Source organism: Panthera onca, chromosome B4 (genome assembly GCF_046562875.1).
Source record: "Panthera onca isolate mPanOnc1 chromosome B4, mPanOnc1 haplotype 2, whole genome shotgun sequence".
In the NCBI taxonomy this organism is placed as follows: domain Eukaryota; kingdom Metazoa; phylum Chordata; class Mammalia; order Carnivora; family Felidae; genus Panthera; species Panthera onca.
This window is the reverse complement of record NC_138345.1, coordinates 130,170,503-130,197,162: the sequence shown is the minus strand read 5'-3', so window position 1 is coordinate 130,197,162 and position 26,660 is coordinate 130,170,503. Positions and strand designations below refer to the sequence as shown.

Here is a 26,660-nt window from a genome sequence, read left to right as displayed (position 1 = left end):
AGCAAACTTAATTCCATCTACAACCTTAATTCCCCTTTGGCATGCAACATAGCATATTCACAGGTTACAGGAATTGGGATGGGGGGCATCTGCAGCCGGCCCTTATTCTGCCTAGCACGGAAAGCAAGTGTTTAAAGATGCCCTAACGTCACAGCCTCAGAATGGTACTCCTGGAAGGGATTTTAGGGCTTGTACTAGGAGGGATCAGATTTGACAAGTAACAGAAACAGAAAATTAACAGAGGCTTAAATGAGACAAAAGTTTTTCCTCTCTTAAGTAAACCAATCTGGAGACAAGTTTGGTCTGGAGGCACCACAAGCAGGTTAGCGACGCAGGTGCCTACCTGCTCACCATCCCTGTGGTGTGGCCTTCAACCCCACAGTCTATAATGGCTGCCAGAGCTCCAGCCACTGTCTTCAGATTCCAGGCTTCAAGGCAGAGAATGGCACGAAGAGACAAAGGCAAAAGGGCACCTGTCCCATGGTTCTTAAGGAAGTGTCCTAAAAGATATCACACAACATTTTTGTTTTGGTCTCATTGGCCACAAGTTTGTCACCTGACCATACACTGGCTGTAAGGAAGTCTGGAAAACATAATCTTTATTCCAGATTGAAGGAGGGTATCTAGCAGTGCATCCAGGGAGCTCATCTGGTCCAGACCCTCACTTTGGGCCCCAAGAACTTGAGGCCCAGAGAGGGAGGGGATTCCGCCAGCGGCGTGGAACCAGCCAGCAATGGTGCTGGGACCAGCATCCATGTGACCCCGGTCCCATCCCAGCATCAGTGCAGAACCTCACGCACCCAGTAGGGCGCTTAGCACACAGCAGGAGCTCAGTAATGCTCGGTGGAACCAGAGGGACAATTCCCTGGGGACCACGTGCTCCACCTCTCTCTGGGCAGGACCACCAGCACTCATGGATCTCTTTAGCCCCCTCCTCCCGCTTACACCCCTGCATACCCTTGGGTGAGCTCCGGGCTTCTCCACCTGTCCCACAAAGTCACATGGGAGGGCGGTAGGATCTGGCCAACGAGAGCCTTCAGATGGCAATGAGAAACAGAGGGACGGGGACATCTACTTGGAGATGGGGTGTTATGTCTGGCATTCACAGTGGTGGTGTTCACGCTGACACAGCGAAGCGGGGGATGGAGGCTGATCGAAACGCGAAGCCTTTTCCCCACGGGCTGCAAAAGCCAGTGGTGTGGCGTTTCCTGTCCTTGCCAGTTCCGACGTGCACCAAGATTTTCTACTTTCCCAGACTTCTCTGTTTTCAAGTCTCTGTCTCCTCGGCCAGGCAGGAAGGCTCTTGAGACAGGGGGCTGTCAGATTTGCCTTTGTGTCTCATTGCCTGGCACGGTGCTTGGCACACGATGGGCATTTGGTCAATAAGTGGGAAATCGGCCATTCGGTCTGATGAAATAGCTAAGCCAGGGTCTGGCACATAGTCGACTCTCAGCAAAAAAAAAATTTTTTAAGGAAAGAAGGGGGGAAAAGGAGGAAAGGAAAGAAGGATGGAAAGACAGAAGGAGGAAGGGAGGGATACATTGGTTTGAGTCGTGGCTTGCCATGGAAGCAGCAGCTCAGAGAACAGGCGGCTCTCCCGGCCTCAGCCCTGGAATAGCAGAATCCCTCCCCCAGGACTGAGTTCACAGGAGAACACAAGAACCTGGCCGGGAAGGTCTGTTTCAAAGGGCCTCCCCTCTAGCTTGAGAACACTGTGCCTTTCAGGCTTCCCCGTGGGCCTCGGTACATGGCACCAGGGTTACAAGGACATGGCCTGAGGCAGAATGGGTGGGGTGGCTGATGGGAGGGAACAGGGAACACTAACGCAGGGATAGGAAGCCGCACCCCCCCCCCCCCACCGCACCCCATGCCAAGGCTAAGACAGTGGCTTAAAAAGGGAGAGCTGGGGAGAGCAGGAGGCGGGACCAGAAGCTCAGCAAAACGAGGTTGGTGTTGGGGGAGGGGGACGTGGAAAGGGTGGGCAGAGGCCGCTGGGAGGGAGAGAAGACGGCTGAGCACGGGAGGGGGCCATCCCCTCTCGGAGCGAGCAGCCGCAACCTTGGAGCCGGAGGGTCCACGACAGTCGGTTGGAGGGTCCGTGACAGTTGGTCGGAGGGAAGAGAAGCGGCCCGCCTCACCCCAGGCAGGGACAGACACCCCCTTCCAGCCCCGAAAACACTGCGGGAGGAGAACTCACCGAGACCCAGAGATCGCAGCGAACAACCAGGCAGGAGAGGTGTATTTGTGGACTGAGCGATGAAGCCGCAAAGCCTGTGGCCCGGACTCGGGCTAAAATTACAGACCGGGAGACAGGACCGCACACCCGAGCAGCCTGGGACCGTAGATCCTCCCTAGAACCTAACCACATCCTACCCTAGTTTTCCCTGACTGATTGACTAAGCGCCATCCAACAGAAAGAGCCCCGCTGGGGCATCAGACGGGCGTGGGTTTGAGTCCCCCCACTTGTGTAACCTCAGGGAGAGGGGGGTCATCTCTGCTGTTTCTTATCTGCCACAGGACACCGGAATGATGATGCCTGTCACGCAGTGGGTTATAAATTGTAAAATAATCTCTATAAAGGGCTTGTACACAGAGAAGGCACTCAAAAGATCGGTGATGTTGTAAATCAAGATTTCCCACCCTTCAGCCATTTGGGTTCCGCCTTCATTATGTCTGCCGTGTCCAGGTGCCACCTGTATTGTTATTAACTTAACACTTATCTTTAATTGGCCCTGTTTCCGCCTCATCCTAAGCAATAATAGCCAAGGAATCACTGGCTTAATGCACTAGTTAAAATTTTAACACATATTAAAAATACTCCACTTAAGTCTGCTTAAATGTTCACCCCTCTACCAACTAAATTCATCTCAGATACCACAATAGCCCATCATTCACTTTGCAAACGCACCATTCTGACCTATAAACCTTCCCCCAGGTTTGAAAAAGATGGAGAGACGGGTGTCCCTTTACCCCCATTACTCACAGCTTTTTTTTTCTTTAGTGATAAAGGGGCGGAAAGTGAAGAGAAGGTCAGAGGGTCAATCCACAGAAATTGCTTGGACTCCAAGAGCCTTTCTATGGCGTCAGGAACACTCAGCTCTTAGTTAAGATGTGACCCATTCTTACATCTATAGAAGGACAGGGGCGCCTGGGTGGCTCAGTCGGTTGGGTGGCCGACTTCGGCTCAGGTCATGATCTCGCGGTCCGTGAGTTCGAGCCCCGAGTCGGGTTCTGTGCTGACAGCTCAGAGCCTGAAGCCTGTTTCAGATTCTGTGTCTCCCTCTTTCTGACCCTCCCCCGTTCATGCTCTGTCTCTCTCTGTCTCAAAAATAAATAAACGTTAAAAAAATATATATATAGAAGGACAATGATGCGGACTATCGCCCAGAGAGAGGTCGTGAGCCTAACTCCCTTGTTGACACACTGGCTTGAGCTGGAGAACCTTCCCTCTGTTTTCCTGCAGGGTCTTGAGGAGCTGTCCCTCCCAGGACCACCTGGGTGAGAGGAATTAGCCCTTTCCTCTGCATCTCCCAGAAGTGAAGGGATTTCTTTCTAGAGTCTCTCCAACATTGAGGGATTTGCCCCTAGTGTGAAGAGGTGCTGTGAGATTTCTCAGTAATGATTGCCCTTGGTGGGGGGCGGGGGGGGGGGGGGGGGCGCTGAGGCCAGCCTTGTAATAATGGTAATGACCGTCTTGCATGACCATCACAGGAGAAAGGATTTAGAGGGACATAGGACAGGTTGGGAATAATGTCGGTTAGGACACCAGGTGTTGGATCAGAGCAGAGGGACACAGGTATTTCCTTCCCTACCTTTGATCCTGACTCAACCACTTAGTTTCACAGGCTCATCTATAGAGCATGGTCTTGAAATCGTAGCGTTGAACTTCACCCCAAGCGTGTTTATCCTGAACATCCAGCACTGTCTCGTTACAGCCTAGCCTGCTGAGAAGAGACAGTTACTTCTTAAACAGTTGAACAAATCAACACATTATCGAAGGTATAAACTGATTGCTGGGTATTACTGTGGGGGCCTGGAAATAAATCACCGTCTATGCAGCCGTGTACGGAGAGGCCAGGGAAGAAAGGATGCCTCAAAGGACGAGTTGAGAGCAGCATGCTTTTCCTTTGGAGGGGCCTGAGCTGTTGTGAACTAGTTGGCTCTAAGAGCCCCCTTTGGGATGGCAGGCGTGGGGGAAGTAAGCGTTCTCGCAATGAAGCTGATGGGATTTTAATAGCCAGACAGATGGCCTGAGAAAAAAAGGAAGATTTTTTTCAAATGAGGGAAAACACTTCCATAGCTTCCCTTCAATTAAAACAAAGTGAGAGCCCTCCACGTCAGGAAGATTTATCACCATTATTAGTATTGTCAGCTTGGAGGTCTTCTTTTTAATAATTGCGTGATTAAGCATCAATAACAAAGTAGGGTAGTATTTTCAAACAAATTAGAGGGTGTAGCTGTCCACTGACTTTCAGTGCAATTATTATCACTTTGGCTTCATTTGATTTCACAATTTAATAATGATCCCAAATAATTATGTTGTTGCCATTCTTATTTATACAAACAAATATTTATTGTTTATTCGATTTCTTAGTGTCCACCCTCCTAATAACTGTAGGGTTCCGTACAAGCCACCGGTGAACAGTCAGCATTTCTCAAAATCTGATATCACAAAACCTCGGATGAAAAGGAAATGCAAACAAAAGAATGTCTTCGAAAAGAAAGGGAGGATAGAGAGAGAAGGAAGAGAGGAAAACAACATCTACTGAGGACACTCCTAGGTGCCAAGTGTTTTTATCGTTCCCTCAGAACAATACACAGCATCTGTTTTAGGAGCCCCCGTAGCAGGAAGGAGAGATTAAGGAGCTGAGAGATTAAGTCACACAGCTAACAGGTGCACTGGTGGGAGTCAGGTTCAGGGTTCCCTCCTCACCCTCTTCACTCCAACAGGGGGGCTTCCCACCCTGCAGCTCCTTCTCAAGCATCACCACGCTGTGGGAACCATTCCTGTCCGTGGTGATGGGCTGTCTCAGAGTGTTCCTGCGGGGGGTAAAAAGGCAGTGAGTTCACAGGGAAATCCTGCCCCCTGGTCTGCCTATGTTACACTTCCCTAATTCAACGATCAGGTTCTCCTAAGGGCTGAGGATTGTAAGGACAAGCTGATGGCAGAAGGAGAGCTGATCCCTAAGAGCATGCAGCCCAGGCATCCTTTGGCTGTACCAGAAATGGACAGAGAGGAGGACGTGATATTCCACAGGAAATGTACATGTACCATGCACATGCCTACCATGAGCTGGGTGCTTTGGGAGCTACAACCGTATGGACCTTCTTTCATTCAATTCCTACTGTGTTTCCTATATGGCATTGATCCCCATTGCACAGATGAGAGAACTGAGGCCAAAAGAAAAATGACATTTTCAGGCTAGTTGTTGGAAGAGTTGGGACTTAAATCCTGTATACCCAATGGATTCCAGACATTAATAATCAATTTTACTTCAGCATCAGGGTCATGAATTTTGATAAGGGACAAAAGGAAAGACTGGGAAAGATTAGGGATGTGACCCAAAAAGAGACTGAGAATAAAGGTGGTGGCCCAAGGGACTATGGGTTTAATTCCTTTTTGGTCCAAAAGCTGACACTCGACTCCAATTCAACAAGCACTCACCGGATGTCAACAATGTGCACATCATGGCCCTAACGCACTGGCTACGAACCAAAGGTTTGGATTTGCTGACTTCTTCCATTTTAGAAACTTTTGATGCTGAATAAAGACATGTACTCTTTTTTCCCACAGAAAGATAAAATAGTTTAGTTTCTCTTCATCATTCTCTTTCTAAATAAGAAAGTTCTGGTCTCTGTACTAGGGTGTTTGGAAGCATTCTCTATGTGCTAAGTTGCCGTACTGGTTCGCTTTAGGTTTTGAGCTCCAAATAAGCTGCAGGTGAGCGTGGAGGTCTGAAGAAAAAGGAGAAAGTCCTAGAAATACAACCAAAAAGAGAAAGAAAAAGATGATGATAATAGATGATAGATAGATAGATAGATAGATAGATAGATAGATAGATAGATGATAGATAATAGATGGATGATGGATGGATGGACAGTTAGATGGGTGGGTGGATAGACTGATGGATGGATGGATAGATTGATCAATCAATCAATAATGAGATGGTGGTGGTGGTGGTGCCAGTGGGGGTCTAGTGGTGATGGTGATGAAGACGTAGTGATGAAGGTGGTGGTGATGGAGATGGTGACAACAGTGATGATCATAGGGATTGTCATCATGATAAGAACGTTCGGAACATTCTTTACAGTGCCCAAAGGCTTTGAACTCATGGTGCTTCATTTTAGAAGAGAAACCCTATTCACAGCAATATGCTGGATTTGTCAAAACAACAACTATTTCTAATTCTAGTTCCACCACGAGTGTCACCTCAGCTCAGAGTTCAGAGAAAAGGGAGGAGAGCCACGGGCTCTTCCTGCCTCAAACACAAGCGGACCACTGGACAGGGACAAAGGAACAGTTACAGAAGCCAGGGCGAGGCTGCAAAAGCCCTTTCCCCCCTTCCCTCAACCACCCGCCCCCAGCCCAAGGTCATTCACTCAAATCAGTCCCCAAAATTGATACTACCTAATACCCTTGTCATGTGACAGCTGTGTAGGGGCTTTTACAAAATGCAAAAATGATTGTGGTCTGATTCCTGGTGGCTAAGTAAAAATCATTTGTGATCACTGAAACGTATTTACTTTTTAACTAGGTAGCGGCCGAGAATGAGGAATCCATGGAGAGCAATCTTCTGTAACCTCTTAAGGAGTCCCACGGACATAGCAAGGGGGGGCGGTCCGTGGCTGGTGCCTTGGCTGTTTTCCACATCTTCCTGTAAAGGCCTTTAGCCCTGACTGCCCACCACAGTTCACCGGAACTGTTCCCACATCCTTTTTTTTTTTTTAAGAAAATTTAAAATGCTGACGGATACACTGCCAACAAAATGATTTCTTCAAAAATAACCTAATAACTGAATATCAGATTAAGGCACGGGCAGCTGTATGGTTTCCTCTGGCCATGCCAGGTGCCAAAATAATTGCCTGCTCTGGTTGCGCCGAAAACTTTGGGGATGTTGGCTGTGTCGGAGGGCTGGACATTCCGGCAATGACACGAACCACATGTCCTTGGGAAGAGGGGGTGTGATGACGTCCCCAGCAGGGTTTGAGGAGTGGGAGAATCAGGTCAAATGCCTGGGGACGTACCTGGGGAGAGAAGAGGTTGCTGTCGGAGGTGCAGCTCTGTCTTGGGTATTAAAAGAAGGGGCTGGTGTCACCTGTAGAAAGGGAAGGTAGCCGTCTGGCTCCGGTCCAGTGGGGCGGGGGAGGGGAACAGGTGTGAATGACTAGCATGGAGGTGGAAACTGGGTCAGATCTGTAGTGTGGGGAGGCGTAGGGGGAATGTTATCGCATGTGCATGGGGAAGGATGCAGCCAAATTGGGTCACGTCTTTGTGGAAATGACGAGAGAACTGGGTCAGAACTGTGGGGGAGAAGGCTCGAGAATTGGGTCGCGTCTTTGGATAGAAGGGGGAATTGGGTCAAACGTGAACGTGTGTGGAAAGAGGGTAGTAGAAGGTGATAGAGAGAGTGGGCTGATTCTCTAAGATCAGAGGGGAAGGGGGATGAGGGGGCACCTTTGGTTCACACAAGGGTTAGAAACTGAGATTCTGACTGATGGCCATCTTCTCCCAGTTCTGGTGACTTGCTGGCCCCTGTCATGTGACATGGGACAAAGTCATGTGACATGGGACAAAGTCAGGCTTTCCTGCTCCTACCCCCCCCCCCCAAATCGCGTGTCATAAACCTCAGCCAGGACAGGGTGTGATTCATTCTTCAGCGCTTTGCAAGCCAACCCCAATTGGCACCTGGGGAGGTAACAATCCCATCACTTGATGTGGCCCCATTTGACCTGGGGTCTAAGCCTGGGGAGCAGCTGCCCTCCCCTCTGGGTTCCAGCACATCAATAGGTTCAACCCTAAGCCTCCCTCCGTCCCCACCCCTGGCATCACTGCGTGACCTGATGACTCAGAGCCTCAAAGTACATTTTGTAAATGACAGCTCAGTAACAGGTTCCTATTAGCAACCTCCAAACTGGCTTTGTTCAAATCCATGCGATCAAGGGCCAGTCAAGCCACAGCAGTACTTAAAAGGGATGTACTTTTATTAATTAACTGAGTTCCCATTGGCTACTTGGTTGACGAGACCTGTTCTCAAGGCAAAAACAGAACGTGCTATTCACAACTCCGTCGGCTGTGACACTCTACGGAGAAAATGTATTAAATCCACAGAACTTTATTACGATTGAATCGAGCCACAGGGTCAGCACACGCCAGCACATACTTCTCCAGTAATTTCAGCTTCATTTATGCCCATGTGGGTTAAGGAGGGTTTCTATTAAAGCGTTCAGCACACCCGTGACCGGCCATGTCCTCTTGGGACCGACGTAAGGAGTTATAATGAGCCTCCTCAGATAGGGCCTCATTGGTTAAATCTGCATTTCACCTCCTTCTGAGAATTCCCTTCTATTGATACGGATCACCGTGATTAATGAGACAGGCTTCTGTGGCCTATGGGCCACTCTGATGCAGCCCCGAGGAAGATGCTCGTGTAGGCAGCACAGTGGTAGGGAAACCGTATCACTCCCTATGCCCCGGACGATGTTTAAGAAAGGACAGACCAAAGAACTAAATGCTTCCTATCCTTAAGGTGATACTGGTAGTATTTTGGAATGACGGGGAAAGATGCCTGACAAATACCCTCATGGATCGAACAACGTGACTCTGGTTTTTCCCGGAGCCTTGGAATCTCTGAATGTAGAAGGATCTTGCAGAGTCTGAAAGCCTTCGCCAGGAGACGAAGAGAGGGAGAGGGACTGAAAGCGAGCCGTTCCCTCTGCAATTCAAATCAAACCTTCGTTTTCCTCCGCAGAGTTATTTTAAGTCATTCATTATTATTTTTCCTCTGAAGCGGAGGCCGGTTGATACCTGCAAGATTGTTAGAACCGAAGAGCGTAAAGAGGACACTGAAGTATTATGCCTGCTGCAATTTCAGATGAATTTGGTGCTGACAAAAGATTTTTAAAATACACACGCGTGCGCGCGCGCACACTTCATATTACAAGAGGCAGAAAGGGAGACAAGTCTTCCGACCGGCAGCTGAGGGAAACGAGGCCCCCGCCGTTTTTCTAGGGCCCTCGCTGAGGCTGGCCGGCAGATGTTCCCACACCGTGGGGTAGAGGAAATGGCACCAGATGTGGGGGCAGAGGATCTGGGCTGGCGGCGGTCTGCTCTTCCACTTCTGGGCGGTGTGACCTTGACCGAGGCCCTTTCTTCACCCTCTGAGGCTGTGCGTCCCTCTGTGAAACAGAGGGCGGGTAATTCCTGCCTCCTCAGTGGTGAGCCATGGCAGACAAAGGACCTTCTGGCAGATCGGCTCACTTCATGCCTCCTCCGAGCAGTCTCCCAGGAAAAGGGTGTTGACAAGGCCTGGGCTTCCAGGGTGGATCTGAGACTCCGGTGACTTAAAATAGGAGTCAGCTGGTGACCTGAGGCCAGTGGTTCAGCCTCTCTGGGCCTCAAGGTTCTCATTGGCAAAACGAGTGAAATCGTTATTCCGGCGAGCTCCTGACCTGGGCGGGGGGGCTGTGACTGACACACGGCAGGTGCACCGTCAGCGGTTACAGGTGGCAAAGACTCTTCCCCTAAAAGAGAGGGCCGTGGTCTCAACCAGAGAAGGATCTTCCGCCGCCACTAAAGATTCAGGTTTGGAGCCACTTCCGAGACCGTGGTAGTTAAAGAAAGGTCAAGGTGCAGGCTGCTGGTGTGTGGTTTACAGCTGCTGGGAGGGCAAGATCAACCCTGTGAAGATTCACAGGTGGAAGCAGGTATCTCGGGTCTGGCCTCCCCAGAAGGTAGCGTGGGCCAAGCCCGCTCCGCAAGGGTTGGGGCGAGACCACAAGGGGGCTTAGTAGCCCACAGGGCAGGTGTGACTGGTAGGCACCCACCGCCTCCCCACTGCGTGGACACGAATCCACTTCAGCTCTCTGCCTCCTGAAACGAGGGATGGCAGGCCCACCCGCCTCCGAGGGTCGCCGTGAGGATCCAGCCCGATGGCGCAGACAGCGCTCTCAGTAAGGACGGTGACTGCCGCTACCATCGTCACGCCTGTTGACCGTCACTGTGGTCGGCAGCGGTCACAGAAACTTCAAGCCAGTCCTTCTCTTCCTCCCTCTCTCTCTTTCTCAAACCTCTCCCTACGGAAAAGGAGGGAGCAGTGAGCGGGGCACTCGGGAGCCCTGACACTCCAGCGACAGCCGTGTCTTCAACTGGTAGGGTGACATCAGGAACTTAATGTAACCCAGCAGGCCCCGGGGGTTGTTTGATGGGACGTAATTCCTAGAGCCGTTATCCATACAAATGAGACTTGCCACCTTGGACGTACTCCCAGCTCTTTGAAAAAAAAGTCAACATAAAAAGACGCCCGTGTCACAGGATGGAATTCACTCCCACCCGGCTTCAGAAACTGACCAGAGCCTACCTGTTGGGTCCCAGGAGGAGAGGAGGGGAAAGGACTGAGACTTTCCGATCACTCACCTCCTAAGTCACTGTATTTTAGCCCCCCCACCCCAAGCTGACAAATACCAAAAGCAAGAAGTACTTTATGCCGGGCACTGTTTTAGATGACCAGCTGCTATCACTTTATCTTGACCCTCACTTGCAACAACCCTTTGAGATGTTCCTATAATTAAACTTGTCATACAGATGAGGAAACAGGCTGAGGGAGACTCACAGAGCCCATCGGTAGTGAGCTGGGATGCAAGTCTGGCTCCGGAGTGCCCACCTGGAGCCTCTCCCTGCCTCTCCCCTGCAGCGCAGGGCACAGTGGGTCAGCACGTGGTGTAGGGACTCAAACTGCCCGCGTTCGATCCAGCTCTCTCAGGGGCCCGCCCTCGGCCTGGGCTTCCTCATCTGCAAAATGGGAATGAAGAGGGTCCCTATCTCAGGTGTGGTTTGAGCATTAAGAGTAAAATGAGTTCGTCCTGGGTCCAAGGTGAGGGAAGAGGTGAAGGAACTTTCCCGAGGTCGCCCCTCCCCCTGCTCAGAGATGCTAGAACCAAGATGGCGGCCTGGCCCCATGGCACCATCCGCCAGAACCGACGCCAGCCCGCAGCTATCAGCCTCCGGGAGGGGCCCAGCCACCCCGAGCTCCTCAGTCGCCAGGGCTGACCTGGCCAAGCATGGGCACCACCAGGCCTTTCTTGATCCTGAGGGAGGGACAGCCACCAGCTGCCCAAGCCCCACAACCCACCAGCAGTCAAGTGCATTTGCCTCACTCCCCGGCACATCCCCTCCCCTCCCCTCCCGATGCACACTGCCCTCTCCCTCTCGCCTGGGTGTTGTCAGCTCCTGGAAGTGACAGGTAGAGACGACATCTGCTGAAACTCCAGTGCAGTAAACCATAAAGCACACTGCTCAGGTGAGGGCTTGGCATGGAGACTGGAACCTCTGGGTAGAGTCCAAAGCCCTTGGTCCCCTATCGGAGCTCACCTACTCGGCTTTCTCCAGCGCCACGCGGCAGAAGGGTTCCAGCCCTCTCTGCTCTCCCCCCGGCTCTTGGGATCAAACCTCCTCCTTCGCTTCTTCCCTCGCCCGCCTCTTCTTCCGCACACAGTGCTCTTGCCTCTTGTTTCCACGTGGAGATGCCTGTTCCACGGCATTCGAGAATCCATAAAAGGGATCCGTGTGTGTGCTGCAAGACGTTTTCTTCATAGGCGGACTGCTTTCCACGTGAAAGTTTTACCAATCATTGCCGTCAGTGGAGTTCAGAGAATGCCACTTCCGGTCTTTTCGACCTTCTCCGAACCCTTGCTGCCCACTCGGGCTGATCGATCGCCTTCTTTCCCATCACTGGGCCCCCTTCACCCCACTGTCTTGGTGTCTGCAGAGATTCATTACTTCACTCCTTCAACACGTGTCTGTTAAGGTCCCAGGATGTGTCCGGCCCCATGCTCGGGGATCAAAGCAGTCAGCAAGGGAGATGCCATCCTCCGCCCACGAAGCCTACGGTCCTGGGGTCTGCTTCTCAGACATCAATGTGCACAAGTCACCCAGGGTCTGGTTGAAATACAGACTCAGGTTCAGGGGGTCGCGGGCGGGCCTCTGCTATGCAGGGGTCCAGTGATGTCTGATGGCAGTGACGATATGGGAGGTACCATGTCTGCTGGACGCGTGGGGAAGGAGGACTGACCATGTGACCTAAGAGCTAGAAGGCAACCAAAACTGCTCCCGGGTTCAAGGTCACCCCAACAAGCTGGGGGAAATCTGACATCCTGAGACCCAGCTAATGGGAGCCACTGCTCTCTTATCCGCACAGAGCGGCACTGAAGACGGCCTGGTGGGAGCCGCCTCTATGCGTGTGGTTTCTCGGCCTCCTCCAGCTGCCTGGCCCCTTCCCATCTGTGCAAAAGGTTGCCCCTCCCGGGCCCCTTCCTGGCCTCCCCTCCACATGTTCCCAGTGTGGCTCTAAGTAAGGTCCGTGTCCCCTTGCCTCTCCTATCGAGGAAAGGTTTCTAGCTTTTCTGCGAATTTCATCTGCGTCCTTCTTCCCATGATTCCTTAGTGCCCTTCTTTCTTGCCTTTTGTTGGGGTTACGGCTGTCTTGCCCCTCTGAGCCCCGTCCGTACCCTCTTATCTCCGCATATACCTCTCTTTGCTTCAAAAAGGCTGGTCACTTTTCCCACTAGTGGAAGCTTCTTTCCTGGGTGAGGGGCTGGAAGAAACTGGAGTCCCCCCACCCTCCACAGCAGAAGCTCTGGGTTCCTGACGGCCTGGAAAAGAGACAAGAGCTTTGTCTTGCAGGACGTGGAGGCAGGGACTCCAGGCAGACCCTTGGAGCACACAGGCTCCAGTCACGTCTGCAACTTAGAGCACAAGTGTCCCAGGACACACGGCCAGCCCTTTCCCTTCGGCCCACAGGAAGGCTGGGAATGTACATGTGGTCAGAATATCCAAAAAAAAAAAGCTGTCTGTTGACCAGTCTGCACTTTACAGAGCAGTGAGGTCCTGATACACAGATTTGCCTTAAGACGCCGGGGTTGGGGGGTGGGGGTGGCAGCTCTGAGCCTGTCTCTGGAACATGTCAGCCTGTAATCGCCCGTCACTCACAGCCCTCATCAAGCAAATGCCAATTGCAAGCAACAGGCCTCACGAAAGGGTATGAATTATTTAAACCAATCAGCTGTCAATGAGCGCAACAATTACGGGGGTCGAATCCAAGGGGAAAGTGAAGTGGTATTTTTCAGCCTGCTTGCAGATTGTCAGATTAATTTTCACTTATTTATTTCTGACCTTACGGAAAACGTATTAGCACAAGGTCAAAACATTTCTTTCTTTCTCTATAATTTGAGAACGTCAGAAGCATAGACATAGAAACCCGTAAAGAACGGACACTTTTTGGACCCGGCTGGCGATTCCGGCCGCCCGGCCTGCCCTTTTCACAGCTGACTTAAACTTTGAACCTCTGTTTCTCCTTCAGAGAAGTCGGTATGAGAGGGCCTACCCTGAGAGTGTTCCGGACCCTGAACTCGTTGTGGGTAGAGCCTATTTTAAAAACTCAATAATTTGGCCACTATGATCATCATTCTTTTCGATTATCAGGTTGTGAAGTACAAACTTAAAAATAGATCCCTCCAAACACACCCACTAGTCAGAAGATGTTACGCCTATAGAAACTGTATTTACATGTCAAGGTGAATGTTATTTGTAATTGATGTAACCTCGTATGTTAGGTCAAAAGTTGGGTTGTGGAGTTTTGAGCGCCAAATGATGAACTGCCCCGGATCGACTGGGTTTTTCCTTAAATTCTTTTTCCACGTTTGCCCTCCCATCGATAGTCAATCACCGTCTAGGCCAACACCCCGGTGCTGGTCACAGTACCTGGCACACGGTGGACTGTGTTTAATATAGGCTTACTATTGATTTTTTTTTTTTTTGGATGAACGAAGTGTGTAAGGAGAATCTTATAGTTAGATCAGTGTTCTATGGAGGCTGAGAGGCAGAGGGAGACCTGATCCCTGTATTCAAATGGTTTATAATCTAAGTATGGAAAGAACGTGATCACAGGAGCGTGCACGCACACGTACACTCATGCACACACACGTGCTCATACGTGCACACGCACACGCATGCTGGCGACCATTGGTCCGCCACAGAGTAAAGCAGGTGGTTTGGACTCCGAGTGCCACGAGAGTTCAGACAGAACTTTCTGGCAGAGTTGAGACTCCAGCCAGGCCTCAGAGGGTGCATGGGGGGGGGGCGGGGTAAGGACCCGAGGCAGGCCGACGTCACGGGGTGGGTGGGGAGGCAGGGAGCTGGATCCCCGTGGAGCTCTGGCTTATACCGAGGAAGCCACGTGCCCCCGCGTAGCCAGGACAATTTGTGGAGTGGGCAGGGGGAGCCAGGGCGAGGAAGAAGAGAGGGCCGGGAACTCAGCAGAGGTAGCAAAGGCCCCGGAAGCAGCGAGCAATAGTACCATCTTCCTCCTGATTGTGCAGAGACCTGAGACGTCCATGCGCCCGAACCGCTTAGAACAGTGCCCGGCACCAGGCAGGCGCTGGGCGGGCTTTGCCACTTGGTGGCCGTGGTTAACATTACCCTTGAAGATCTTGACAAGTAGCCGCGTAGATGAACTGCTTTAGGAGGCCGAGTCTGGCAAAGCAAAAAAACCAAGATAATTACCAGATATTTAGGCCAGAAGAGAACTGATTAGCATAGCTCTGTAAGGCACACTTTAACAACACCCAGTGACCTAATTTCTCGAAGGAGAAACACGAACCCTCGCTTTATTCCTCCCTGATCCAGAGGCGATGTGATGGCAAAACACAGTATTCCCTCCCCAGGCTCTTCCTCTCAAAGGGTTTTGAACCAGGGAAATCATCTGAACAGCCTCTCAAGCTTCTGCGTGGACTTAACATTTCCCCCATCACCAGGCATGTGCTTATTTCATAATAATAACTGGTCGCAAGTGCTCCTTCTGGCCTGCACTTTCTCCCCGTTAAATGGCCAAATTCACCCAGCAGCCACTGCCTGAGGCGCAGTGCTACGTCCTGGACAGGACCCAGAGCTTAGAAACGAGGGCCAGGCCCTAACTGTCGAGTGAGGTCAAGGGCCACGGGAGCAGAACAATGAAATCAGTTCGAGGGACCAAACTCTACAGGGGGCTCAACAGAGGCACAAAAGAGGGAGTCGTGAGTTCCAGGGTGGACAAAGGGGTCCTAAGCAGAGGCCAGATCACCAAAAGCTTTGACTGCCAGGCTGGGAAGTGTGGCTTTCCCCTGAGGGCAACGAACAAACGTTTTAGAAAAGGGAGGGGTATATGCACCTTTAAAATAATGAGAGCAGCTCTTGTTAATTCAGCATCTACTAGGTGCCAGGTGCCGCTCTAAGTGCTTCATGCACACGGGCTCATTCTAGCTTCATGACTTGTGGGTGAGGAAATGGATGTCCAGAATGGGCAAGCAATCTGCCTGGGGTCACACAGCGTGGGAAGGGGCACACCAGGCTTCGAACGTAGGCAGCCCCAGGACCCACATGCCCATCACCAGGCTCTACTCTTACTAGAAAAATCACTCTGTCTGCATGTGACGGTGGGCGCTGGGAGGACAGGAGCGAGGAGGCGTTTGGAACAAACCCAGCAGGTCCCCAAAGCTTCTCTTGGCCAACACTTCTTCCCGATAAGGCGTCTCCTCCCACTGGCCCCTCTGCCCCGTCCCGGGGTCCTTCCGGTGGGACCTCCACCCCCAGCAGCCACCTGGGGGCATCCGCCAGGCCCTCCCCAAGGAGCCAGCCGCCCAGTGTACCCCCTCATCCGAGCTGAGTTGTAAAATCAGGAATCGATTTCTTCCGGGTCTATTCCCTTTACGTTTCAGCCTAAAACACATGCTTTTCTCCCTGGAAATTCCTATCTTAATTCTGCTTTCTTGTTCTGTAAACATTAGGAGATGATGCTTATGAGGAACTCTGTTTTATTACACTGCAGTCTAGCAAACATAATCGAATTAGGTGATGCTTTATTTGAGCACACTTCACCGGGTTCTTCCTCCCAGATAGCACCGGCCTCTCAGCTCGGGCTTCCTCATGTCCTCTGAGCAGTGAGTAGAAAGAGAAAAGGCCTGGAAACCAAGCTCCCATCCTGGTCCCCCACCCTAGCGGGTGGCCTCAGACAGGCTGACCTCTGACCTGAGCTTAGATCCCGTGTCCGGAAAGTGAGGGTGCAAATGGTGCCCGCCCCCTCTGTCTTGTAACGTGGCTTTTGAGATTAACCTGCACCATCCTGGCCACTGGAGAAACTCGCCCAAGAACACTGGGATGAACATAAGCTCTGGGGGAACAGGAACTTTGGCGGTCCTTCCCATCACTGGATCCCCAGTGCCCAGAACAGTGCTTAGCACCGAGTGGTTTTCGGAATTTTTGAATGAATGAATGTCAAAATAAGCCTCTCGGTTTCTCAGCATGCGCGCACGTGTGTGTGTGAGAGAGAGAGAGAAAGAGAGAGAGAGTGAGAGAGAAAGAGGAGAGAGAGAGAGAGACAGAGAGACCCTGCAACTTTCTTGGCTCTTCTATCCTTACTATAACACTTTTCAATTCTGTTGTGCGCTCCAAACCCGCCTTGCGATTCCTGACTCACTAGGTCTGTGGAATTAGGTCTGCACCGTGTCAAGTTACAGACCTTTTTGGCCCCCTGGTGCACAGCCCAGCCAGAGGGAAGGAGGGGAGGGAAAGAAGCGGTTGGCCAGGCAGTGCGGAGGAGAGCCCTTGGAGATGAGGGTGTTGGTTATTGGACGTGCTCCTTAATGGACTCAGGTGTGGCCCCTCCTAGGCATGATTTGTGCTCGTCCCTGCAACTGACAGCCTGGTTCCTTCTGAGCCTCTTCAGGGCATCGGTGCCCTTGGTGAGAAGCGGGCCCATGTGACTGAGGCCCGTGTCCTGAATTTCCCTTGTCATCCAGCCCCCCACAGATGGGAGCTGGGTTAGGGCTGCCTTGTTCTTGCCTGGGACACAGCGGGTCCCCGTGACGTGGCTTTGCTGCACTCTGAACAGTATCAGGCAGTCATCTGAGGCGCCCAGGGATGCTGAGGACCGCGAGCAAGCAAACTCGTTGCATGTCTGCTTCCCACAGCTTGTGGGAGAGGCCCCCCTGAGACACATTAATAAAGATTAAAGGTCCTCCAGGCCCTGTGATCTTCGCCATGTCAAAAGGAAACAGTCACTTTTCCCTTCTCGCCGCCGTTTATTAATATTACAGGGCTTTGCTCTAAAAAGAAAAAAACGCAGGACGCTGGAGAAGATGGTATTCTGAAGGCTCTCACCCTTATATCGCTTTGTCATTTCTCTGTGTGCGTGAAGCACTCATCAAACCTCCAGTTTCTCTGATTTGGGGGCGTGCAGGGATCACTCTTTCCTCTACGTACCCCTTGGCCAAAACCAAAGACCTTCAGATTTAGGGGCCCCAAAGCAGACTGGGTCCACAGAGAGCAGGGCTGTCCAAGATGTCACCCGCGAGGGGGAAATACATCTCCCTGTCACTTCGGACGTTCTGAGCACTTCCTCCAGCCAGACCCTGGGAATAGGCACGTGTTGACAGATGCACCCAGGGGTCTGCTCTCGCGGGGCTTCTGTTCCGATCAGGACTTGCCTGAACCAGCCAGGGGGGATGGGAACCTGGGGTCCTTGATTGAGGTCTTTTTGGTTTTTAGCCATTATTATTCTCGAGACACATCCTGAGGGCTCAGGATTCATTCGGCAGCTATTGTTTGAATCGACACGTGGTGTAGGGCCCTGGGGCCATAGACACACCTAGGCCAGGGTCGCAGAACAGAGCCGAGTTAAAAAGGATGCGAGTTAAAAGGGATGCGTTCCCAGCTGCCTCCTGGAGAGCGAACCTGAGTTCAGCTCCCGTCTCCCCAGCCACGAGGTGGAGAAAAGACCAACCCCACTGCAGAGGGGGCACGAACGGCCTTGCACGTGCCCGGGAGAAAGAAAGTGCTCTGGAGATTGAATCCATTGTAACTGTGCAGGGGGTGTGAGCCTGCGTTGAGGGGATGCCAGGCTACAGGAGCACCTACCTCTAGTGCCCTGGCAGGAGGGCTTCCTGGAGGAGGAGACACTTGAGCTGGGCCTTGAAGGACACACCAGATTGAGTCAGGCAGAGGTGGGGAAACAGTCACTGCAGGCAGAAGGAACACAGAGGCCAAGAGGCGTGGGTTCGCCCGGCGAGTTTGGGGAAATGTGAGGAGAGTAGAGGAAGGAGCAGGGACCGCGCCAGGAAATGGGATGAACGAGTAGCCCTGAGCAAGTTAGTGACCGCTCTGTGCCTCAGTTTCTCCAACTGTCAGGTGAGGCTATTTATAGATGTGATGACATCACAGGGTGGCTTAGAATAGTGCCTTAGAATATAATTAATAAGCTGCCATTAATTCTCTGGTCTCACAAAGAGGGATATCATCACACCCATTTTTCAGGTGAAGAAACCAAGGCTCAGAACAGTTAAGGAACTTGTCAAGGCCCCACTGGGAGTGAGCGTGGAAACACTGCTCAAATCCAGCCAGTCTGAGTCCCCGGCCCATTAGGCCACTTGGCCTCTCATCCCAGAGGTGCTCATCCTGTGACAAGGTCTGGGCCAGGTCTCCCCCCCACCTAGGGGGCCATCAGTTTTGACGCCCATTTCCCTCGGTGACATGCAGGGGGGCTAGTTCCCAAAACAGGTTTCCAGTGGGGATAACCCAGGCCTTCACAAGGGGGACCCTAGTTAAAATTTAGAGATTTGGGGACAGCAGCATCACTGGTGAAGGGGCAGCTGCTCTTAAGCACAGACCCCGGCCAAGCCCCTGACACTCGAGTCGGTGCCGAGCCCCCCCACCTGACATCCTTCGTGGAGGGCAGTTATCAACCCCATTCGTAGACGAGGGCATCATAGGCACGGGAGAGTCCTCTGTCCCAAGTCACTCAGTTCAGAAGTGGCAGAGGTGAGATGCCACACCTCTTCTTCCCTGGAGATCACATGATCTCTGACAAAGGGGGCGATAGGTTTCAGCCTAAGGGGTGTTCTCAGGAGGTCAGCACCTGAATTTTGCTCAGCAGCCTGCAGGGAGGGGACTGGAGAGAGCCACACTCGAGCCAGGAATGGGCCTAATCGATGTGTCCACCCAGCTCCCTGTTCCATTTCTCGACACTGGATTTGGACGGGAGCCTCCACGCAATCCTGCTCTCACACGCAGCGCCTGGGAGCGCCGAGCACGAAAGTGATTGATTTCACGGTCACGGGGCTTATAGCCGAGGAACGCACGGCCCCGCGAAGGCCTGAGCTCCGAGAACATGTGCTAACACCGACACAGGGCATCAGCATCGTGGCCAGCAGCTATTGAGTGCCCACTGTCTACCGAGCGCTGCACGGCACTTTCACTGTATCTCCCTTAATCCTCTAATCATCTTGTGCTGTGACCATCTCCATTTTCCAGATGAGAACACTGAGGCACAGAAAGAGTAGGTAATTGACTCCAAGGCGCACAGCTCAGTTAAACACTGGTAAGACATCTGATCCAGGAAACCCTGGGTGAGTGGGGAGTGGATAGGGCTCGGGATGCATTCCCTGGGCAGATGGCCTCTGTGTTTATTTCACCACCCACCGCCCAACTGTAGGTGCACCCACCATGGGGGGCCTTGTAGGTGAGAACCGGGCCGCATGCACTCTGCCCCTCTTGCCTGGGCAAGATGGGGGGCCCGGGCCGGCAGAAGGAAGGAAGCCACCGCGCTGAAAGTGGCAACGTCTTTGTTTATGTGGGAATTTGGTGCCATGTGCTCCGTTCGGCTTGAATCACGCTGGCAAGAATTCCAGGAGCAAAACGTGGAGTTTCCTTGTGATTTTCCCAGACAGAGAGTGAGAATGGGCTGGAACGAAAGCACTAGGAGGAAACAATGCCGGAACGTGGCAGATGCCTTGTGCCCCTCGCATCCAAGGGCCGCGGCAGCGGGGTGAAGGTAGCAAACAGAAGCCGAGGCCACGGGACTCTGTCTCCCCCCACGGTGATCGTCCCCAGGCAAGGGCAGGGAAATTTCCTGTTCGATTAGGAAGGGAATTCGACAAATATTTGCTGAGCGGCCCGCATGTTATGCCAGATCCTGTCGTGGGCACCAGGGACGGGAGATGACTCAGGCTCATCCCTGCCCTGCAAGAGCTCACCGTCTGATGAGGAACAGTGACACATTAACACACAAGCACATACAATAAGGCAGCACAGCTGCGTGCTGGGTGATGAGAAGCAACTTGGGAGGCTGAGGCTTCCGCAGGTACCAGCCGCAGAGTCCCGAGGGGATTGTCCCCTTCTGGCTCCCAGAGGAGGCTGGGTAGTCAGACCACGCTAGAAGGTACGGGGCCACTGGGCCACTGTCCTCCCTGGAGCTCTGGTGGAAGGGAGCCAAGGCGAATGAGTCAGGCTCTTCTGGAGGACTGCTTACTCAGGCGGCCGAGGCAAGAGGAGCCATGGGGGCCTCCTCTCGGGGCGGCAGGCTGGGGGAGGGGCAGCACGGGGAATTGGGATAGTCAAGGTTTTCCCTCTACCTGCTAGGTATTAGCAAACCGGCACAGGGGGGATTTGAACCCAAGTCAGTCTGGCGCAGAAAGCAAAGCCCAGCCCAGTCCATCAGAGTTCCACCTGTGTCCCCTTTCCCCTCCCCGTCTCTCTCCCCCGACCCTGCCATCGACCCCCTCCCTACAGTGGCCCCTGGGTCCTGCCTCTCTGGTCTCACTCCCTCCCTCGCCTGGCTGGTCTGCTGCTCCACAGGAAAGAGTGTAGCTTTTTGAGTCAGGAAGGCACAGCACACCCTTACTAGCTGAGTGACCTTGGGCAAGTTACTTTAACCTTTCTGAGCCTCAGTTTCTCCCTTGTAAGATGAAGACCTGGGGGGCCTCTAGGAAGTGAGGCTTGTGGGACGTCAGCATACAGTTCTCCGCAGAGAAGCCATCTGACCAGCGTTAACTCCCTTCCTCCTCTCCTTTTCTCCTCCTCGAGAAATGCCAGCGGGATCTCCGTGGTAGACGGGCTTCTGCCCACGCCCTCTCCCACACGGCCCCACCCCGGCCTCTTTTCCGAGAAAAGTCAGGTTGCTGTCTAGGACCTCCCCATCGAAAGGATGGAACCCTGCCTTCCCGTTTGCCTTAACAATGCGTTCGGAGTCTCTCAGTGGGACTCTGTCTACACCTACTGGGAAGCTGTGGGTATTTTCCGTCCCCCATCATCTCTTTCACTCCCAAAGGCCCGAAGTTTCCTACCCACCGGGCAGGGTGGTATTTCCTCTTCCGACAGGAGCTCCTCTCTGGCAAAGCCACGCGCTAGGGCAGAAAGGGCGTGCATTTTGGAGAAACACCTTGCGACTCATTCTCCCCTCTGCTCACTCCTGTGACATGCAGACCCCTTCCCTCCCTGGCAGTCACTGCTGCTCCCCCAGCCCAGATGCATCCCCCACTCAGCCCTTCCCACACTGGGCTCTATCTTATCTCTGTCCCTGACCGCCCCCCCTCCAGCCCAAGGAGAGCCCACCCCCAATTCTCTCCCCATCACTGCACCTTGACCGCTTCCTCTGTGGCACTATCCCAGCTGTGATTATCAGCTCTGCTTTGTTCGCTGTCAACGTCCTCCGTGGATCGGGAAGCTCCATGAGGGCAGAACATTCCTGCTTTGGCCACTGGCCGGGTACCCAGTACCCGGGCAGGGTCTGGCACACGATAGGCCCTGGGTATGAATGTGCTAGAAGAAGGAAGGGACCAGATGAGAGATGGTTGATGAGGACAGGCTTCAGTCTGAACTCCGTCCCGACACTCGGAAGCTGCAAGATAGTAAATTATCTAGCTTCTGCGCTTCATTGTCCTCATCTGTAAAATGGGAACAGTAATAACCATTCCAAGTATTTTTCTTGTGCTCTCAGACATGAAATGCTCGGTACGTGGTGAGTGTTTCTTTCTGCTTGGCTTACCTCCCCCCGCCTCATTAACAGTCTGCCCAGTAGTGCCCACCCCTCCCCCGCTTTTTTGGCAAGGACAGCAGGTCCCCTCATGTTACGGGAGGGACCTGCCCTGACCGTGGTTCTTGTCCTGGTTTGAAATCCACAGCCCGGGGCCCGTCTTCCTCCCAATAAAGGTCAGAGTATTTTCCCTTTACACCTGCCCGCACTCAACTTCATGGGACATTTTTTTTTGGTTCGCTCCTGTGGCTTTGTGAAGTCTTTGTTCTTATTTGCTGCGTTTGTTCTGTAAGGATTCCCAGGGACCGTGCTGGCACCCTACTGCAAACCAGGACATGCTGTAATACTCCATCATAATACACTTACATATGACAGCCCAAGCGGGACATCTGGACGGCCCCCTAGAAATGACAAGTCTATGGGCTCATTCCCCGCAGGCACAAAGTCCATGCCAGTCCCTGGTCTCACTGAATCTCTGTAGGGCCGTGGGCACTGAGAGCAGTTGGAAGAGGACAAGAATTTGAGAATTGCTTTGTGCCCCCGGGCACCAGAACCATACCAGGATTTCACCATCTGCCTGCTTCATTAGGGTCCCAGAGATCTCTGCGCCAGCTTGATATTCTGGAACCAGAAGCCTCGGCTCCCTGGGTCAGGGCAGAAGAAATACACAAACTTTAGGACATTCTTCCTTGTTACAGCACTGCCCATCCCCAGGCCAATCTTATCATCCAGTAAAAAAAAAAAAAAGGTCTAAGATTATGAAAATGAAAAACACTGTACAAGTTGAAAAAACATTCTAGGCACAGACTATAAATCCAATGTCTAGTCCCATAAGCTCCTCAACCCAGGGACCATTCATACAACTGCAGGCAATTCCAGCCCAGCGTCCCCCAGCCTGACTTCTGGAGCAGCCTCCACACCCCTCTCCCCACCCCCATCCCCCCCCCGCCCCCCAGCGGAGGCTTCCTGAACCCAGACTATGCTCCTCTGTCCTTGACACATGAGCCAAACGTGTTCTCCGGGACCAGAGTCTTTTGCTTTGAGGTTCTGTGTATCCCAAGGTCTAACCGCAAAGCATAACCTCCTTTCCGCACGCTGTTGGGACCCTAGACGTGGACGCCTGGGTTCTCTTTGCCCAAAGCTACTTGATCTCCCTTAAAGAAGGCACCAAGGCAAGAATTCAGCACTAATCCTCCACGACTAAGCCACAGACGTTCCACACACATACACATACACGGTCATCTCGCCACGAGGTTCGTGCCACACGGTGCGGCCCCCATTATCCACAGTCGCTGTCCGGCACTTCTCTGTGCCAGGCGCTGTGCCCCGCGCTGGGCTGCAATGGTGGGCAGAGCAAACGAACGTCCTCCCCCTCATGACGCGCCCTCATGCTACAGGAGATAGACAAGAAACAAACAAAAAAGCAGAATATAGGTCAGATGGAGGTAAGTGCTCTGGAGAATTCAATAGGGAAGGAGGCCGGGGACGGGCAGCCAGGGGAGGAGCAATCTGAGTAGGGAAGGCCGGAGAAGGGAGGCCTCAGTGGGAAGAACATCAAGGAAGTGAGGAGAAGAGCCACATATCTGGGGCAGAGCCTCGTGTGGCAGGAGAAACAGGAATGTGCTCTGTGCATTTGAGGAAGTGCAAACAGGCCAGAGTTCCCGGAGTTAGGGGAGGCTAGGGAGGCAGCAGGGGCCGGACTGAAAGGACTTTCTTTGACTTTTGCCTTGAGCACAGTGGAAGCCTTTGGAGGGCTTTGAGTGGAGGAGGGTAGTGATCTGGTTGGTGGGTGGGGAAGAGACCACAGGGGCCAGAGTGGAAGTAGGAAGGCCAGTCAGGAGGCCATTATACCAGTCCCAATGAGCGAGGACGCGGCTTACACTGGGGGATGGGGAGGGTGATGAGAAGTGGTTGGATTTGGGCTGTGTGTTTAAGGTAAAACCAACAAGATTTGCTGTGGATTGAATGTGGGTTATGAGAATAACACGAGTCAAGGATGAGTCTAAATTTGGGGGCCAGCTTAGAATCATGAGCACACACACCAGTACGCAGCCTTTCCAGTCCCTGAATCATTTATAAGAAAGTCAATTGCAAGAGCCCAGCACCATTTCCTGGGTACGTTCAGCTCCTAAGTTAAATTAGTTCCCAGAGGTAACAAGTTAAGAGTCTATCTGTCAGACTGTTCCATCCTATGCTGCTTGAATGTTTCCGGTAGCCCTTGGTGTGGACCTAGCTAAAGAGAGATCTGGAAGTCTTAAGTAAATCACGGCCATTGGTAAGCCTCCTTCATTTGTTCAAAAAACATGTACTGATTATGTGCCAGCAGGTATGGTCTTCGCTCTGGGCTGAATCTATAAAGAACAATAAAACATAGCTGGTCCCTATCCTCCAGAGTCTTCTGGCCAAGGAAGGGAGACAAAATGTAAACTGTGAATTACCATGTCGAGGGGAGTGGGGTACCAAAATAGGACCTAACCAAACTGATGGCCAGGACGTCAAGAAGCTAGCAATTGCTGAAGGGGTGGAGGAAAGCTTCACTTGGTCCAGACTTGAATTACTTAACAAAGACCTCGGGTAGGAGCACCAAAATTGTCCTTACAGGAACTATTCTGTCATAAACGCATGCACTTGAGGAGTCCTAAAACATAAAGCTCCAAGTGGCTCAACTCTGCAAAAAAAAAAAAAAAAAAAAAAAAAAAAAAAAAAAAAGTCACATCTTAGTCAAGGAGTAATTAAAAGAATTCTAATCCAATGTCTACTCCTGATCCCTAAAGAACACGAATCCCTAGAGACGACCCAATTCCTAACCCACAGAAACAGCTCTCACTTTTTTTGCCTCCTACACCAGACCCCAGAAGTCTCTGGCCCAGGCCCCAGCATTCTGGCCTCTCCTCTCCCCAGCCACAGCTGCCTTAAGTCGTGATGCACTCAGGTTCCCTCGCTATTCCTCCCCCCACTTTCTGCCTGCCTCTCTGCTTCGCTCAACTGTTTCCTCGTCCTGCACAGTAAGGATCCACAGGCCAGTCTGGCAAAGGCTGGGTCTTTCAACTTTTCAAAAGAAGCCAAATATTCAGTTTTTCATGTGAAACCTCCCAATTTATCCATGTTAGCAACTCATCCACATTTTTAAAAGAAAAGAAAAAAAAAAAGGAAAGAAATACCATGGGGACCAACTTTGTGTTTGCATAACAAAAGATTTCTGCAGACAGCCCAGCCCCCCTGCCCCGCAAGGGGGCAACTTTGCCTCCTGGCCCTACCGCTTGCTTAACTTAACGCCAGGAACATGGCCTGAGGCTTGTCTGTCTCCTCAGGACTCGAGTGAAAGTTAACTAGCCATTGAAGACCCGACCTAAATTAATTGCTCAGCAGGGCATCTTCCCCACATTCACTCACTTGAGCAGCATTACTGAGCACCTGTCGTGTGCTTGCTGACTGCCCGCTGGGCAGAGACCTCAGAGGTGCAGTCCCTGCCCTTGTAACCCTACAATCCTGTGGTCGAAGGAGGGGAGAGGGGGAAATGGGTGATGGGCATTGAGGAAGGCACTTGCTGGGATGAGGACTGGGTGTTGTACGTAAGCAATGGATCATGGGAATCTACCCCCAAAACCAAGAGCACACTACACAGTATGTTAGCCAACTTGACAATAAATTTTAAAAAGAGAGAGAGAGAAAAAAAAAAAACAATCAAGAAAACACATCCGGGCGCCTGGGTGGTTCAGTTGGTTGAGCTTCCAACTCTTGATATTGGCTCAGGTCAGGATCTCAGGGTCATGAATGGAGCCCCGAATTGGGCTCCACGCTGAGCACAGGGCTTGCTTGAGATTCTCTCTCCCTCCCTTTGCTCCTCTCCCATGCTCACGCTCTCTAGAAAAGAAAAGAAAAGAAAAGAAAAGAAAAGAAAAGAAAAGAAAGCACACCAATCATTGTCCAGTTGCTGCTATCGTAAGACTTACAGAGAAGGGGTGTGTGGAGGGTGCCTCTGTGGTAGCGAATAATGGGGAGATTTAACTCAGGGGTTCAGGAAAGGGATGAGAGTGAGCAAGAGCTAGAGGGAGTGAAAGGTGTTCTGGAAACAGGGGACAGAAGGGTTTGCATGCAAACAACAGTGTATTTGCAGGGCCAAAAGGAGGCCCAAGAGGCTGCATTGCCAAGACGGAGGGCAGGATATGGCAGAAGAGGCAGACAGGGCGAGCTTGAGCAGGCCCTTGAGGTCATGCCAGGGACTTTGACCTTCATCCTGGGCTCTACGGGTAGAAGGTAGCAACTATGGGGAGTGGTTGGAGGGGACATATGGGGACGATGGAGACCAGTTAAGAAGCACATTACAAGGAAGCACCCAGGTAGTTTGGCTGAGGGTGGTACTGAGAAAATGGAGAGGAGTAGACAGATCTAAAATATATTTAAGGAACAAAACGGATGGAACTTGCACGTGGGAGTCCAAGGAAGTTGGTAAGTGTCAAGGGTGACTCCCTTGATTTCTGGCTGGTGTAACCAGGACTCATTTACTCACAAATATTTCTCTCTTTTTTTAATGTTCTTTTTATTTCTTTCTGAAGGAGAGAGAGACAAAGCACGAGCAGGGGAGGGGCAGAGAGAGAGGAAGGC

General features: G+C 52.1%; 1 protein-coding gene and 1 long non-coding RNA gene across 8 annotated transcripts in view; one reads left to right on the top strand and one right to left on the bottom strand.

Annotated features, from left to right (window-relative positions):
* Window positions 1-26,660, top strand: part of CACNG2 (calcium voltage-gated channel auxiliary subunit gamma 2) — a 108,709-nt gene that overhangs the window by 15,299 nt on the left and 66,750 nt on the right. The gene's annotated exons all lie outside the window — the stretch shown is intronic.
* On the bottom strand, window positions 13,249-24,762 carry LOC132693788 (uncharacterized). Of its 7 annotated transcripts, none has more exons than XR_014137978.1 (7): window positions 23,290-24,762; window positions 22,422-22,699; window positions 21,661-21,841; window positions 21,371-21,426; window positions 19,747-19,999; window positions 18,164-19,564; window positions 16,617-17,352 (listed from the first exon to the last, which is right to left on the bottom strand). It is a non-coding gene; the product is annotated as an uncharacterized LOC132693788 (long non-coding RNA). The 7 variants fall into 7 exon arrangements; XR_013556653.2 differs by having other exon boundaries at window positions 18,164-19,999; window positions 23,290-23,446; window positions 24,619-24,762; XR_009616955.3 differs by having other exon boundaries at window positions 18,164-19,999; window positions 23,290-23,446; window positions 24,625-24,762.